General features: G+C 39.8%; 1 protein-coding gene across 1 annotated transcript in view; it reads right to left on the bottom strand.

Moving 5' to 3' along the window:
• CPO (carboxypeptidase O) overlaps positions 1–13,998 on the bottom strand; it is a 445,436-nt gene extending 431,438 nt beyond the window's left edge. Inside the window, exon 1 of the mRNA XM_053698643.1 lies at positions 13,914–13,998. The gene's annotated coding sequence lies outside the window, so the exon portion shown is untranslated. The remainder of the gene's footprint in view (positions 1–13,913) is intronic.
• Between the last annotated feature and the right edge of the window lie 224 nt (positions 13,999–14,222).

The following is a 14,222-nucleotide window of genomic DNA, read 5'->3' as shown; positions in this document are numbered from 1 at the left end:
CCACATCGGTACTGTTTAGTCCTCCATGATATACTGGGAAGGGGTATCCAAAGAAGACACTAGAGAGGTTAGGGCAAAAACTTCCACTTTAACTTGTTATGCAGGGCCTCCTGTGTGTGTGTGTGCCACTAGACTGTAGTTTATAATGCTTGTTACAGCACTGGCCCCTGCTTTCAACTCTGTAGCTACAGTGATTTTAGGGCCCCACGTGGATGTAATTATGGAGCCTCTATGGTGTGGTTATGTGTGGGTATGTTAGCTGCCCACATGTCCTATTTGGGGAAGTCCCCTTCTTTGTACTCCTTACCACCTCAGAAGGTCCGTGAGAAAGCTGCATGTCACAGGGGCAAACCGCATCTGCGATCGGTGAAGTGCAGTACACATACTCTAAGATGGCTGCCGGACCCCTTCAGCAAAAACAGCACACAGCGTGTGCAGCTGTACAGAGCGTTCTCTGCTGTCTCCCTAAATAGAAAGCCGGCAATCCTGACCGGGTAACTCACAGAACAGTCCGGTACTAGCAAGGTTGAGTGTGATTCCCCAATTGTGCTAAAATACACAGGTATATAGTGCAGAAGCAGGGATCTCCTAAAAAGTACATGGACTCGCTAGCCCAGCTGGCTCTGCCCCCCCCCCCCTTAAATTTTAAACAGACTTTTTTTTTAAACTAGAAAATCCATAAAGAGCCATAATACCCAAATGTTTAAACACTTGAAAGTGATGCAGTATAGCTGTAAAAAGCTAACTAGAGAATATCACCTGAACATCTCTATGTAAAAAGAAAGATATTTTACCTCAAAAGTTCTGCAGTAGCCACATCCCATTGTAAAGGACTTCTAAGCAGCATATCAGTATGTCTGACCTGGGACAGCCGAAGGGATGAGCCTTGTGCACTCCCATGTTATTTCCCTATTCAGTTTAAAGGAAGTTTACTATGAAATCTCATGAGAGTTAAGTCAAATCTCATGAGATCACAGTAAAAGAGTTAATGTCCTCAGCACTGAGGATGCTGATTGGCTGCTGTTCATTTCTTCTTCTTTTTTTACCTGCAGCTGGGCTGCAGCTGAATAAAACTTTTTACACAGAACTTACTCTGCTGAGCTGAGGAAAATGTGAGGTAAAATATCTTCCTTTTTTACATAGAGATGCTCAGGTGATATTTTCCTGTCAGCTTTTTACAGTTATACTGCATCAGTTTCAAGTGATTTAGCATATGAGTATTATGTCCCTTTAAATAAACTGCACAATATATCTTGCAGCAACAATTTTTCACAAAATGAATGCAAAAAGAGACACAAATGTTATAGTCCCTGAAATTCAGACAGAAACTTAAATATAAACAGAGCAACAGCCCCACAAAAAAAAACAGGCAACCTCGGCCTCCACACCTCAGCAAGCTCTGCTGAGATGCCTACCTGACCTCCTTGCTGCCGGAAACAAAGTCAGAAAATGATCCGTACCCCCATACAGCCGCACCATAGAGAACGCTGAACCACCTCTGAGAAGCTATGCAACAGAGCTGCAACATCCAGGAACAACAGGAAACAGCTAAAAGGGCACCAAAAACGCCCTTGCTATCTCAGATAAGCCCTCCTATTGTCGGCATGACCTAACAAACCTCCTGGTAGCCATTAATACACAAACACAAACCTGTACACTAAAGTGAAGACATAATAAACTGAGCCAAACATCCCCAGTGCCTGCAAAACTGCCATACAATAAACCGTTAACCTAGAAAGCTGATTGTATATTTAGACAGAATTAAGTGGCAAATTATTCTATATCAAAACAGGGAAAGAAATAGGAAAAATCTGTCCGGCAGCAGGACAGCTCACTTGGTATAAGAGGGGCTTCCTACCTCACATGGACCTGTGGAAAAAAGAAAAGGCTGAGTAAACTTACTCAAACTTTCAACCAAGGGCAGCATGAAATTACTTGGGAGGCCCAATGGGGATTATACCCCACTAGTTCCCAAATGCTTAAAAGCCACCACTTGCTCTACTGAAGAGACTGACATGGACTACGGCTAAACCCCAAAGAAAACCAGAGCAAACTTGCTCTGCTTAAAAAATAACAAACTCTTGATTAAAGAATCGGACACCTGACTTTACCCCTCCTTGCAACTGATACAAGCAAAGAGAATGACTGAGGATTGTGGGTAGGGGGAGGGGTATTTAACAGCTTTTGTTGTGGTGCTCTTTGCCTCCTCCTGCTGGTCAGAAGTGATATTCCCAACAGTAATTAAGATGATCCGTGGACTCACCGTGTCATTTGAAAGAAAGAATATAAATATAACTGTGTTGCTTATGCAAAACAGGGAATGGGTTATAAAGGGATCATCTATCTTTAGAAACAATAACAATTCTGGAGTAGACTGTCCCTTTAAATAAGTACATTATACTTGTCATGTTTTGTATATGGTTAAATAACAAACGGTGTGGGGGTTGAGGGGTGGGCTGCTTTGTCTTAAAATGCCCGGGCCTATTTTTGGTCCCATTCCAGCACTGAACTCTCTTGTTTCTCATCATCAATCTTTTCTCTCATTTACCTAAAATGCATATCTCTTTCATCAACACAGAAACAAAGGCTTTCAAATAGAGATGGATTCATTGTAAATTCAAATGTTATCTACTTATTATATTTTTATTCTAAATGATCTCTTTCAACAAATTCAGCTGCCAATATTAGGGTTTACAGATCAATTAACTTACTGATGTGCAATAGACTTCTCTTAAAAGAGATTCTGCAAAGATCATAAAAATGCTACAGATTTATCTATTTGTCTGATTTGTCACTCGCCTATGGAGTATGACATTAATTCAGTTTGGTTAGGGGAGGGCTTCCCTCGATTCTGCCTAGTTTCCAAAGGCATTGCACTTGGATTTCAAGAATCATTGAGGGTATTACTCATATATTGTATGACCCAAAAGGGACAAGGACACTGGGCAATCAGCCAAAGTAATATAAAGACAACCAGGATAATGTGTATTTAAAGCATCACGCCTCTAAATGCTCACCTCTGATTGGCCAACTTAAACATCCTATTGCTCAGCAACAGGATGATATGCAGCTAATTTGTGCGTCTTCAATTACAGAGACGCTAGTATCTCAACATTTCTGATGTACATCTAACGATACAAATTATTAAATCATTTGTGACATATAGATTTAAAAATCTTATTTCAGCTTCTTTCCATTCACCAGCTGATGCTTATTGAATTTTCAAGAGATTCAGGTTCAAAAGCGGGAGGAAACCAGCATATCATTTTAGGAATACGGTTTATACAAAATGCTGGCTGCAAGATGCACAGAGAAGCTAAAATTAGATGATTTTGCAAATCACCCATTTAGCTATAGGGTAATTGTAATACAAAAACTATATGCTACAATTAAAGTGGCATACAAGTGTGGTAAAGTATTTTATTTTAGCACTACATAGCTTGCATATAACTATGGGGTAACTTACAGCACATCAAATGATTTATCAACAAAAATCCCCATAGACTTTAATGGTTAATTTTGTAGAAAAATCATTAGATAACCATTTCTAAAGGATTGTGATCGACCCATATGTGTTTTAACCTGCAAAGGGTTTAAATTTATTAAGGGCTAGATTACGAGTGGAGCTGTAGTTTGCACTCCTGCTCACGCATTAACTCCGCTCAACTTTTTTTTCTTTGTGCACATCAGTTAGCACGCATATTACAAGTTGAAAGTAAAAATCTTCATGCTCGCGTGCTAACCCAATGTGCACAAGAAGCCTTAGTTAGAATATCACAACCGTGTTAACAAATTCCCCCATAGACATCAATGGAGCATGAAAGTTAGAAAAACACCCAAGTCGAGCAAACCCGATCACATTTTTTCAAGTGTGCTAACCCGCCATGAAATATTAATATTTCACATTCCAATATTGTTCACATATCAGAATATGTTCTATTTATATATATTTATTTATGTAAAACATTGGAATGTGAAATCCAGATACCCAATCTTGTAATACGCACGCAACTTCCAAAGAGACATGATATACCCCTTAGCGCATGAGCACAACAGTTAGCGCGCCACTCGCAATATCACTCAAAGTCAGCTCCAGAGCTGCAATGTGATACTCAGACCTAGCTGAACACAACTGGTGAGCCAATGACAAGAGGCATAAATGTGTAGCCGCCAATCAGCAGCTAGCTCCCTGTAGTACATTTCTGCTCCTGAGCCTACCTAGGTATCCCTTTCAACACAAGGTCACCAAGGGAATAAAGTATATTTGATAATAGAAGTGCATTTAAAAGACTCTTAAAATTGCATGTTCTATCTAAACCATAAAAGTTTAGGTAAAGGTGTAGTTTAGCATCCCAAATTTGGAAGGTACCACATCCCGCCGTGTGCGGGACCATGGATAGGTTCCCAGTGGCGGTTGCGACGCCTGGTAACAATATTGGAACAGAGCATTGTCGCGCCCGGGAATGATATTGGAAAAGAGTGATCTGTTCCAATACCTGCCCTGGGTGCCGCAACCACCGCTGGGAACCTATCCATGGTGCCCCCCCTCAAGTTACCTTTCTGAAGTAATTCCCATGGTAAAGTGTACTTTTCTAAAGTAATTCCCATTGTAAAAATGCACACTGTAAAAATACCACACACACACACACCCCACGGCGGGATGTGGTACCTTCCGAATTTTAAACAATTAACTACCCCTTAAACCAAAGTTTAATTTTGATTTTCAAGAACTTTTAATTCGAGCATTTAATGATTGCATTTCCCTAGCTAAGTGCCTGCTTAACCTTGTAAATGGGTTAAATACATATTAAAGGCCTGCTTGGGAGTCACAAGCCTTGAGCTCATGAGCAGGACATTGCCAGTCTGCCAGTAGTCAGATACACAACCCCAGCCAATCACCAGCTATGTCCTACCTTGGAGCTGCAATGCTTGTGAGACTTAACCTGTAGGTTATAAAAATTTGCTTTAACAGATTTTTTTTTTTTTTTTCATTCAAATGTTCCTTTAAATGTATTATTCTGTACAAACTTGTACCACAAGAATAAAAATATCTGAATCAAGGAAAACATTTTCAGCACTATGATTATTTAATTGAAACATTACTTTTAAGCAGAAAAGCTATCTATAAGGATACAGGACACAGATTTATATCAGACCATGGACTTTTTTTAGGTGGATAAAAGGTAAGGGTGGCTGTGGGCATGGTTTGAGGGCTTGATTGGGTGTCAGAGGCCTTATTCGTTTTAGAACCATTGGGAGTGCAGGACAAATATCTCAAATTGTGACAAATTGCAGCAAGTTGCGGAATACAACAGACACTACTGCATCAGTTTAACTTGAATATAATGACACCAGTGCAAGCCAAAACAGAGGCAGAATTGTAAAACATTACTGCATTATGTGTGTGTGTTTTTTATAAACAATACATATATTTTCTGTTTTGATTAGTAGAATTTATAAAAAATATTCTCATTGACCTCCCAGTGAAATAAATATGTGAAAATGTCAATTTCCCCTATGGAGGAAAGAAAGAAATAAAGAAAAAGTATGTGACACTGTGACAGTAAAGAAAGTGACGTAGAATAGATAAAGGGGACAAAGGAAGATAGAGAGAATGCGGAAGAGAGAAACAGGATAGGGAAATGAGAGGGGGAGAAAAGAGACAAAAGTATTAGACAGGAATGGGTTAAAATGTGTAAATAAATATTTAAAGGGACAGTCTAGTGTAAAAATAAATGCTGTGATTCACTAGACCATTTTATTTTTTAACAAATGCCAGTTTATTATTAATTAACTAAAGCTTTCCATTCAGACAAGATTATAAGGCCTAGATTTAGAGCCAATCAGATTGAGCTCGCATTCTATTGGCTGATCGGAACAGCCAATAGAATGCGAGCTCAATCTGATTGGCTGATTGAATCAGCCAATCGGAATGAACTTGATTCTGATTGGCTGATTCCATCAGCCAATCAGAATTTTCCTACCTTAATTCCGATTGGCTGATAGAATCCTCTCAGCCAATCAGAATTCGAGGGACACCATCTTGGATGATGTCCCTTAAAGGAACCGTCATTCGTCGGGAAGTCGTCGGAAGAAGAAGATGGGTCCGCGGTGGAGGTCTTCAAGATGGAGCCGGTCGTCATCGGATGAAGATAGAAGATGCCGCTTGGAAGAAGATGGTTGCCGGTCCAGATCTACTCTTCTTCCCGGATAGGATGAAGACTTTGGAGCCTCTTCTGGACTTCTTCAGCCGTCGCTTGATAGAAGACTTCAGCCGGATGATGGATGTCTAGCCCCCGCTTGGGCTTGGATGAAGATGGCATGGTGAAGACAAGGTAGGAAGATCTTCAGGGGCTTAGTGTTAGGTTTATTTAAGGGGGGTTTGGGTTAGATTAGGGGTATGTGGGTGGTGGGTTGTAATGTTGGGGGGGGGTATTGTAGGTTTTTTTTTACAGGCAAAAGAGCTGAATTCTTTGGGGCATGCCCCGCAAAGGGCCCTTTTAAGGGCTGGTAAGGTAAAAGAGCTTTGAACTTTTGTAATTTAGAATAGGGTAGGGCATTATTTTATTTTGGGGTCTTTGTTATTTTATTAGGGGGCTTAGAGTAGGTGTAATTAGTTTAAAATTGTTGTAATTTTTTTCTAATGTTTGTAAATATTTTTTTATTTTTTGTAACTTAGTTCTTTTTTATTTTTTGAACTTTAGTTAGTTTATTTAATTGTATTTATTTGTAGGAATTGTATTTTATTTATTTATTGATAGTGTAGTGTTAGGTTTAATTGTAGATAATTGTAGGTAGTTTATTTAATTTATTTATTGATAGTGTAGTGTTAGGTTTAATTGTAACTTAGGTTAGGATTTATTTTACAGGTAATTTTGTAATTATTTTAACTAGGTAGCTATTAAATAGTTCTTAACTATTTAATAGCTATTGTACCTGGTTAAAATAAATACAAAGTTGCCTGTAAAATAAATATTAATCCTAAAATAGCTACAATATAATTATAATTTATATTGTAGCTATATTAGGGTTTATTTTATAGGTAAGTATTTAGATTTAAATAGGAATAATTTATTTAATAAGAGTTAATTTATTTCGTTAGATAAAAATTATATTTAACTTAGGGGGTGTTAGTGTTAGGGTTAGACTTAGCTTTAGGGGTTAATACATTTATTATAGTAGCAGTGAGCTCCGATCGGCAGATTAGGGGTTAATTATTGTAGGTAGCTGGCGGCGACGTTGTGGGGGGCAGATTAGGGGTTAATAAATATAATATAGGGGTCGGCGGTGTTAGGGGCAGCAGATTAGGGGTACATAACTATAATGTATGTTACGGCGGTGTAGAGAGCGGCAGATTAGGGGTTAATAATAATATGCAGGTGTCAGCAATAGCGGGGGTGGCAGATTAGGGGTTAATAAGTGTAAGGTTAGGGGTGTTTAGACTCGGGGTACATGTTAGAGTGTTAGGTGCAGACGTAGGAAGTGTTTTCCCATAGAAAACAATGGGGCTGCGTTAAGAGCAATAGGATACACTACATTTATTGTAACCTAAACTTTAAACATCAGTAATAGCTAGCATCCCAGATTCAGATATGTATACTAAGGATTATTATCTTTATATATATACTACTATATTATTATTATCTTTCCCTCTTTAGCACACACCCTTATTCTGTGTTCATAATAGATTGCTTTTGAGGGAGCGTTATGCGTGCAGCAGTTAACAATTGTGTTTATAGTAAGGAAAATTTAATTTAAATTTAGTTTAAATTATATAGGATTGTTTTTGTCAGCTGAACATTATTTTTAAAATATGTTAGCCAATTTGATGTATCGCAATATGTGTATAGTCTGCTTGCATTTGTAAATGACCAGTGATTGGCTTAACTGGTTGGCCAATGAGAGGAGGGATTGCCCTTGAAAAAGGGCGCTTTGTTTTAACTTTTTATCAGCTAGGACTACGGCTGGGAAGCCGAAACGCGTCAGCTGTTATCACTCTTCTTCTCACCATTGACCAACCAGTTGCTGTCAGTGTTCATAGAGCATTGTCGAACACGCTGATTATAGATATACTTATTCAGCATGAACGTTTTGCTTTATATATGCAGCGCTATTTTGGAGAATAAATGCTGTTTAGACATCTACCGGTGCTCCTGTTTCTCACTTTGTTTTGCTGTTAACCGAGGATTCCCCCACAGTGAGCACGGACGTAGGCACCTCCTACAGTGGAGTGCCTCCTCCCCCCTCTTACCCGGATTGGATCAGAAGGCATACCAGGCAGTGATGTTCTGCCAACTATAGCCAATGGAGTGAGCTGCACGCGTCTGAGGAGGGCGTGATCTATGCGGCGACGTTTGCTGACCGGTTCACAGAGAATTGGACACCACGGGCGATAAGACATCGCAGGATCGAAAGGGATCTTTTACAAGTAAGGACCAGCAGGATCCTGTGTCCAAAGGCCGGATTCACATTAGATCGCACCCCAGGACCGGACGCGGTAAGTCAGCCTCCATTACTCTATTTGACTGTACCTGGATATATTTTGCATTTGGTAATTCTACAGAGCATAAAGGGTATAAAGAACCTATTCTATTGCAACATACTCAGTTTTCCACACAGTGTGCAGGACTTTTTGTTCCTTTATACACACATTAACACATACATATATATGTATATAAGCATATACATATATATTTTAGAATGTTGCCATGACTGCGCTACTTACCCCTTCACTGCGCTTAGGTTCTGATGCTGTCTCTGACGGGATCAGAACGAGGCTCCCATTAAAGCTTATGGAAGGGCACTCTTGTTAACTCGTGTTCCCATAGTGCTTAACTTGTAATACCAGCGCACATTAGTGCGTGCTGGTATTACACAGTGGAGTGCTAATATCGTTTGTGTGCAAGCGATATTTAGCGCTCCACTTGTTATGTGGCCCTAAATGACTTTTTTCTTATTAGTTCATTGGTTGGTGAATACATGTATACACAAAGGTCTGTTGGAAAATTGTGTGGGCTGGTTGCCAGCAAGCTGGGATGCTGTTCATACCCAGAAAGCCTGATTAAAACATAAATGCCAACATATATGTGACTTGTTTACTATCTTCTCTTTAAAAACCATATATCATAGATAATATACCATTTGGCACCCTTTGTTTGTCCTTTATTTAAAAAATAAAAAGGAAGGTTTTATTTTTATATTAGAATAACCCTTTAACTAAACATTCATTGGGAAATGGAAGGTGAAGAGAACAAGAGAGAATGTGAGTCAGAAAAAAAGAATAAGAGACCTGAGAAATCAAGCAATTGACAAAAGAAAGGGCAGCTCAATCTCTTGCCATCACAGGCATGAGGCTTTCTGGCCTTTTTCGGGAAATCCAGTCTAGAATACAATGAGCGTACAATAAAAAGACAGAGTGCTAGATGAATATAAAAAAGCCTGCACAGAAAACCTGACAAGGAGCTGAATGCAATCAGTGAGTAAAGCTGCTTATCAGCCATTAAATTCTATGCCCGTGCAAAGTGCTGAGTAACAGAATCTTGGCTGCCGCTGGTGTGAACAAGTTTTTAGAACTGGGCTTTGCACAGAATCCCCATGTTGTTCCCTTTTGTTATTCTGTGGTTATGTGGCAATGGGAATAGCCAAACAATTTATAAAATATAGTCACCAGAGGGTTATTACCATAAAAATAAATAGACTATGCACCAAAAAGCCAAACAAGCCATTCCAGGCTCCTACCTGCTCCATTTATTTTAACTAGTGCGGTATTTATAGAACACAACACAGCAGGGAGCGGGGGATGGCAGTGTATGCTCACTCGTTAGGGAATGACTAAATGACTCATAAACGTACAAATTAAATACACATCTGCCTGCTAGAAGCAGGAGCTGGCATTGGATATCTAGATTCAAGCAGCTTGTGATGTTGGGGAGCGTGTACAAGTGCTGTGGGTGGCGATTGTTTTGTGTTGCCCGTTAAAATATTTAGCATTGTCTTTTTTACCCTTTGCATGTGCTTTTCTTTCCCTCATTGACAGTCTCCCTATGTGTAGCTCATTCTGTTTTGTTATGGCTTTGTGCGTCTCCCTCTTTATTCTGGCAGCCAACCTCATTCCCTCTGTATAAGTACTTCTCTATCTATTTCCATCCGTTCTTAATGCATGTTTTCTTTAAACCCCATGACTACCAAAGAGCTGCTTTTGTTTCTCTCTTGTCTGTGCACGTTTATCCCTTTCTTGCCTTTTGTATTTCTCTTTCACACTTTATTATTTCCTGATTTGTTCTACCCTCTTGTTATGTTTTTCTACTATTATCCTATTCTCTTTCTTACTGCTTCAATCTTCCTTCTTTATATGTCGTAAACTTAGTAGTCTCAGAAAGGTGCCATAAGAAACTGCAATAATGCAGTATAGCATTTTCTAATTGTAAGTTCCCACAGGAATAGGGCCCTCAATCCCTCCTGTATGTGTTTGTAAATTTTTGTAAGTCTTGTATTGTTTTATTTAAATTAATTGTATCCATGGACAGCGCTGCGGAATATGTTGGCGCTTCATAAATAAAGTATAATAATAATATATAATAATAATAATAATTGCACTATTGTTGCAGATGACTATGGGATTGCAATCCTTTATACAGGGAGTGCAGAATTATTAGGCAAGTTGTATTTTTGAGGATTAATTTTATTATTGAACAACAACCATGTTCTCAATGAACCCAAAAAACTCATTAATATCAAAGCTGAATAGTTTTGGAAGTAGTTTTTAGTTTGTTTTTAGTTATAGCTATTTTAGGGGGATATCTGTGTGTGCAGGTGACTATTACTGTGCATAATTATTAGGCAACTTAACAAAAAACAAATATATACCCATTTCAATTATTTATTTTTACCAGTGAAACCAATATAACATCTCAACATTCACAAATATAAATTTCTGACATTCAAAAACAAAACAAAAACAAATCAGTGACCAATATAGCCACCTTTCTTTGCAAGGACACTCAAAAGCCTGCCATCCATGGATTCTGTCAGTGTTTTGATCTGTTCACCATCAACATTGCGTGCAGCAGCAACCACAGCCTCCCAGACACTGTTCAGAGAGGTGTACTGTTTTCCCTCCTTGTAAATCTCACATTTGATGATGGACCACAGGTTCTCAATGGGGTTCAGATCAGGTGAACAAGGAGGCCATGTCATTAGATTTTCTTCTTTTATACCCTTTCTTGCCAGCCACGCTGTGGAGTACTTGGACGCGTGTGATGCAGCATTGTCCTGCATGAAAATCATGTTTTTCTTGAAGGATGCAGACTTCTTCCTGTACCACTGCTTGAAGAAGGTGTCTTCCAGAAACTGGCAGTAGGACTGGGAGTTGAGCTTGACTCCATCCTCAACCTGAAAAGGCCCCACAAGCTCATCTTTGATGATACCAGCCCAAACCAGTACTCCACCTCCACCTTGCTGGCGTCTGAGTCGGACTGGAGCTTTCTGCCCTTTACCAATCCAGCCACGGGCCCGTCCATCTGGCCCATCAAGACTCACTCTCATTTCATCAGTCCATAAAACCTTAGAAAAATCAGTCTTGAGATATTTCTTGGCCGAGTCTTGATGTTTCAGCTTGTGTGTCTTGTTCAGTGGTGGTCGTCTTTCAGCCTTTCTTACCTTGGCCATGTCTCTGAGTATTGCACACCTTGTGCTTTTGGGCACTCCAGTGATGTTGCAGCTCTGAAATATGGCCAAACTGGTGGCAAGTGGCATCTTGGCAGCTGCACAATTTACTTTTCTCAGTTCATGGGCAGTTATTTTGCGCCTTGGTTTTTCCACACGCTTCTTGCGACCCTGTTGACTATTTTGAATGAAACGCTTGATTGTTCGATGATCACGCTTCAGAAGCTTTGCAATTTTAAGAGTGCTGCATCCCTCTGCAAGATTACATGTCTGCAAAAGGAGGTACCCTATGCCCACAGTCTGTGAGATAGTCTGACCCCCTATTACTATATATATATAGTGACACTATTTAACCCCCCAGTACTGTATATAGTAAGTTAGTGACACAGTCTGTAATCTGCCGGTGAGATGGCTGGCCTGACCCTACCCGCCCAGTACTTTATAAAGTGAACACAGTAGTCAGTGACATGGTCCAGCCCCCCGTACTGTATATAGTGGTACTGTATAGTGACACTGTTTACCCCCGGCACCCCCATGCTGTAGTAACAAGGTCTGTAATTTGCTGGTTCCACAAACATACACATACACATACACACATACACATACATGCCTAAATACACACACAGTCACATACATACATACATACACACATACCATACACACACACATAAACACCAATGGGTAAAACAGAAACACTAACCCCTATAGTCATGTCACACTCACATGATATCAGTGCAGGCACTGGTAGGTTAACGTTTTTTATTAAAAAAAAATTATTTTAAAAAAATTATAAAAAAAAAATTATTTTTTTTTCTGGGCCCCCACCCTCAGGGGCCCAGACGCACCTGCGACCTCTGCACCCCCTGTAGTTTCGCCCCTGGATGACCAGAAGGAGGTTCTGGAACTTGTTTTTCTACTATGGGTTACAAGGACACACAATATCATCCTGTCTGATATGCCATCTAGGACCAGAAACAGGAGTGCACACTTTAGGGCCAGGAACTGGAGTGTCCATTTTAGGGAGTCGAAGACTGGAGTGTCCACTTGGGCCAAAGACAGGAGTGCCCTCTCTAAGGCCAAGAAAGGAGTGCCCACTTGAAGCTGAGACTGGAGTGCCCACTTGAGGCCAAGACTTGAGCAGGATACAGAAGTTGGGCAGACACCCTCTGCAGAACTTGGGTACAGTAGATGGTTATTGGTACTTGGCATACACCCTCTGCAGAACTTGATTGGTACTGAAGCTGAAAATTGGAAGTCTAGCCGAGGTTAGAGTACAAGATAAGTAGTCCAATATTTTGTAGTACACTGGGGAGATCCAAAAGAGAGATCAGGAGACAAGCCAAATACAAGAACCAGGAGAACAGCCGAACAACAGGAATTCAGGTTTAGGACAGAGGCACAAACAAAGTTGGTAAACCACAATCTCAGGGCAGGGAGTGGTCTGTGAGGCTGCCTTATATAGCAGTGTTGATAGGAAAGCTGCCAGCGGGTGGAGTCAGAGAGCTAGCCAGTGCTGGTAGCAGCACAAAGAAACTCTCAGCCTAAGCCAGAGGCCTCCAGTGGCACAGAGACAAAGCAACAGGCTGAGAAAGAATCAACAGCAGAGGTCTCAGGTTCAATCCCAGGCACAGCCGTGACAGTAGCGTACACATGTTTGGAGCCCTACATGGAAGGGAAAAGTGCTGCCATCTAGTGCTCTTGCAAATCTATAACATTCTTAGCAAAACTACTGCCATCTTATGCTTACCTCCCTGCTCTTAAACCAAGAATATCAAGTGACGTGAGGCAATTTGATAATAGAAGTAAAATGGAAAGTTGTTTAAAACTGCATGCTCTGTCTGAATCATAAAACATGTTTGGGTTTCATGTCCTTTTAAAATCAGCTCTAGAGTGGGAATGCACTTGGGGTTCAGAGCTTAACATGGCAAGTGTGCAGTGGCTCATATGCCACTCATGTATCTAATGATTTACAGTTATGGCCAAAAATATTGCTACCCCTGTGATATTTCGTGATGGATTAAATTTCATACTAAAAGATAAGCTTTTGAGATATACTTTTTCCCTCAAATCTTAAAAGCTTATTGTATCTTCTCATAAAAGCAATATCAGTATACTAAAATATTTCCATTGGTTCTTCAACTTACATAAACTATTTTAAATTATAAGATAAAGGTGTGGGATAAAAAATATTTTTTTAGACTTTTCTGTGAAATACTCATCAACATCCATATGAAACGTCTATAGATTACCTTTTTGCAAGGGGTCTCCTGTTATAGTTTTTAGTCCTGGCAATGACATCAAAAACTGTCCCTCTAAGCAATGTTAAAAACGGTGATCACTAAATACAAGAGAATTAAAAAAATGTGTGAGGATTTCTTACGGTGCCCATCGCCCATACAAAAGACATATTAACATACAGAGGTGTGTGTATACTTTTTATGTAGAGTATAAATGACAATTTTCTAAACTCTGGCCTTCCCCTACCTATAAGATATAGAAAAAGTAAACCTCCTTACCCAGAACTACATATTATATAGCTGGTGGCAACGGGAAACAGA

Source organism: Bombina bombina, chromosome 1 (assembly GCF_027579735.1).
Source record: "Bombina bombina isolate aBomBom1 chromosome 1, aBomBom1.pri, whole genome shotgun sequence".
Classification (NCBI taxonomy): Eukaryota; Metazoa; Chordata; class Amphibia; order Anura; family Bombinatoridae; genus Bombina; species Bombina bombina.
The sequence above is the reverse complement of the archived record's forward strand: the minus strand, read 5'-3'. Positions and strand labels throughout refer to the sequence as shown.